The sequence below is a fragment of the Octodon degus genome, unplaced genomic scaffold (genome assembly GCF_000260255.1).
Source record: "Octodon degus isolate 3935 unplaced genomic scaffold, OctDeg1.0 scaffold00301, whole genome shotgun sequence".
Classification (NCBI taxonomy): domain Eukaryota; kingdom Metazoa; phylum Chordata; class Mammalia; order Rodentia; family Octodontidae; genus Octodon; species Octodon degus.
Window position 1 is genome coordinate 991,752 of NW_004524877.1, and position 4,180 is coordinate 995,931.

A 4,180-nucleotide genomic window follows, 5' to 3' on the forward strand; every position below is an offset into this window, starting at 1 on the left:
GAAGTGCTAGATTTTTTCTTTAACATGCAATTTCCTTACTTTGAATTTAATAAATCTTTAAAAATTTTTTTTAGTTTTTAAAATTTTTTTATTAATTTAGTGAGAAAGAACGATGAGATAGTTTCAAAACAGGTTAGTAGTAGTTACAATAATTAATACATTGCACATTGCTGTCTTAGTAGTATTCACAGTACAAGATGCAGACATGATCTCTTGTCTAAACAATATTAGTACAAATCTCTCTTCTCATTGAACTCAGAGAAAGTAGCTGTGTATCTATCCTATTTTGTATATACAGATATATATTTTTCACTACAAAGTGGTCTTTCATTTATATCCCCCTTTTTTGTTTTATTTTGTCAGAGATCGGTGTTCCATAGCTGTTGCAGTAGCTGTATTTGGAGAAGTATTGTTACCTGGAACTGTGGATTGAACTCAGGCCCTTGTGCTTGCCAGGGAAGCATTTATTCTCCTGAGCCATTCCACCATCCCCTGGAATCTTTAAAAGGTATTTTTTATGATTTATACTGTATCTTTGACTTAGAATCTACTTATAAAACATGGTATGACATTTTCTCCTAGTATTAGAAACTTTAAAAAGTATATTTCCATTTCCATTGCCTTTATATTAGTTATTCTTTGTCTTTTACACACACACACACACACATGAAAAATATGTATTTAAACTGACATAAGATTGATACTGTTTTGAGAAAATTTTCAAGGATCTTTTAAATGGTTTGCTAATATAATTATATTTTACATAGTCTTGTAAAACTACCATTTTGAGAGCTCTTTGTTCTTTTTTTTTCAGTACCAGGGATTGAACTCATGACCCTGTGCTTGCCAGGCAAGCACTTATTCTACTGAGCCATCTTCCCCATCCTGCTCTTTATTCTTTTTCCAGGACCATACAGCAACTTCTCTTACTTTCCGGATTATGGTCTTTGTTATTTTGTATATACTACTTCTGGAAGTATTAGAATATTTCAAGTTTGTATAACTAGTTTTCAAAGGTATGTTTGCTAAGTATGAAATTCAATGAAGACAGGTTTTTTTTTCTTTTGTAGTCCTTTGAATAAATAAGTCTAGTTTCTTTCCCACTTTCTCTTTTTCTTTTTATAGCGTGGAGTAAGATGCTATTTAATTTTGCTCTTCCATAGGTAATTTTATTTTCTAGGTATATGTTTAAATTATTTTTTTTCTTTACAAGTAGTTTTGGACAATTTCATTTTTGTGTATCTTTGCATGATTTTATTCATATTTCTTGTGCAAAAGATTCATTTTTCTTGGGAATTTGGTGCTACAATTTCAGCTAAATTCAGAAATTTTAAATCTGTACATATTTATCGCCTACCCATTTCTACTCTGAGAATGTAATTATATGAGTATAAGTTTCTTGATTTTGGCAGAGAATGAACTATTATATGACTGACCTGTGAATTCTTCATTTTTAGTTTAGATAATTTTTATTGTTTTATTCATTTTAGTTTGTAAATAATTTTTTACAATGTGCAATCTATTATTAATCTGTTATGTATTCATTTCAGTAATATTTCTCTAAAATTCACTCTGTCTAAATCTTATATCTTTCATATTTCAATATTTGTCTACAATTTTTAATGTTATATGATTATTATTGATTTTCAATGAAGTTAATAATGAGTTAAAAAATTAGAACTATCAAAATAAAACCCCCCATCTAAAAATGGAGAACTGAGGCCACAGAGTTGGCTCAGTAGAATAAGCGCTTCTCTGGTAAGCGCAAGGGCCTGAGTTCAGTCCCCAGTTCTTTTTTTTTTTCTTGCAAAGTATAATTCCATTTAATTATATATTTAAATGTGAAAAAGAAACAATGTTTCACGTGGATGTGCATATAAGGGCATGCCTGTAGATGACACATTCCCCCTAAAGACACTCATCACCACTGGAAGGGCAGACAGATGGAGTAGGAGGGTGGGTACCACAGCTGGAAGCTTGATACTTTTATTGTTCTATGTAAAAAGAACAAATCATCAATCATGCCTCATTAAAGCTGTGGATGGGAAGAATGAATCAGAAAGAGTAAAACACTTCAAGCTTTGAAAGGGTTCCCAGGTGTTCATATTATTTATTTGAAGTATCATCAACATTTTATGGAGTCAGTGACTAAAACCAAGCCGAGACTATGGCAAGGTGTGAGAACCCAGGACAGACCTGTTTATTCTGCTAGGACTTCATAAAGGCACTTTAAACCTGGGAGTCCAGGCCCTATTGAGGTCCAATTGATGCTGGGAGGAATGAAAAAGGGAGCAGGAATGGTCGCCGTAACACAAGGGGTTCATGTTCATAGCAGATGAACAAGAAACCTGCAGTTCTTGTAAGTCCTCCTTAGACACGAAGCCAAGCACCAAAGCTAGGAGAGGAGGCCCACCACATGGGAGCGCCTTCTACGCTGAGCCCGCCGAGCATGCTTTTGCCCCTTGGGCGGAGGCCCTGGAGCTCAGGAACCTTTAGAGAATGAATAACCTGGACCTCCACATCGCGCCCCACACAAAAAGGTACTTCACCGCTAGACTAAGACTCTCAATTCCTGGTTCTGAAAAAAAAAAAAAAAGAAGTGGAGAGGTGAAATGAACAGATGTTTCTCAGTAGAGGAAATAAAAGTGACCAATAAATATATGTAAAAATGTTAAACATCCTGGCCTTTGGAGAAGTAGTAATTAAAGCAACATGGAGATCTTATCTTAGTCCAGAAAAAAAGGCTATTATGAAAAAATCATATAATAACAGATACTGGTAAGGCAGCAGTGAAACTGGAATGCTAACACATTGTTGGTGGGAATGTTAACTAGTATAGTCACCATGGAAATCAGTATGTAACATCCTTAACAAAACAAAACACTGAACCTAAAGATTTCATCCAACCCAGGTATTCTTCTTGTAGGTATCTTCCTGAAAGAGTTAAAAGCATCATATTACAGTGCTACATACACACTATGTTTATCCCAGTATGATTCACAATAGGTAAATTTTGGAAGCAGCCTATTTGTCCATCAATATATTGATGGATTAGGAAAATGTAATATTTAAAGAGAATCAAGTGCTACTCTTCTATGAAGAAGGATAAACTTGAGTCATTCATAAGAAAATGGATGCAACCTGAGTCAATATTACATGAAGCATGCTGAAAACAGGAGGATCACTATGAGTCTGATCTGTATAGTGAGACCCTGTAGAGACTGTACTAAATACATAAAAAGATTAAAAAAAACTTAAGTGAAGTATGCTAGATACAGAGGTTTAAATATTAAATTGTTTCTCTTATATTAGGAATCCTAAATACAAAGAACAAAATGAATCATAAATAACAGAAATTAGGAAGATGAATATTTTCCAAATGGGATGGTGGTTGAGGAAAGGGGATGTAGGGAAGGAAATAGGATTGGAAAGAAGATTGGAGATGTATTATATATATGTACCACTCTCCACAAGGAATGTGACCATTATGTATTGCAAATATATAGCAAGATAAAGAAAAAGTTGTAAAAAATAAATTTGAAGTTAATGTGGGTCTGAATTAAGGAGTAAGGAAATAGAGTGGAAATCATGAAATAATAATTATTGAAATCTTTCCAAATCTGGTGAATATATTTATAGATTCAAGATGCTCAGGAAATTCTAAATAAGATAAATTCATAGAGAAATATGCCTATACACATCATAATGAAGCTAGTAAAAAAAATCACATCTGTTGTTCTTTGGCAGAAGTTAAACATAATAAATGCAACATATTATATATTTCACCATATTTAGACAAAAGAATTTTGTGTACTAGCCAAAAGAGGTAATAAAAATATCATATGAAAAATATACTTTCTAGATATCGAGTTTGGTGTTTGCAGAATCACTGCAACAAGCTCGCGCTGCTCCTTGCCTTTAGGTCCTCTTCGCCCCAGAAGGCAAAGCACGGGTCATTTCTGAACTGAATGATGGCAGCACCACAGAAGAAAGAATGTGGAAAGGGACCAAAGAAAACTTTTGCCCCACCTGTACAAAAATTGCATAGCATGATGCCTCATAGCTCTGATTTACCCATGGATGCTCCAGGGATTGGCTCCCCAGAGGCTGAGACCAAACCAAGCCAACCAAAGTCTAGGGTAGAGAAGAAGCAGAAAGTAACCATGGAGAATGGTCCAAG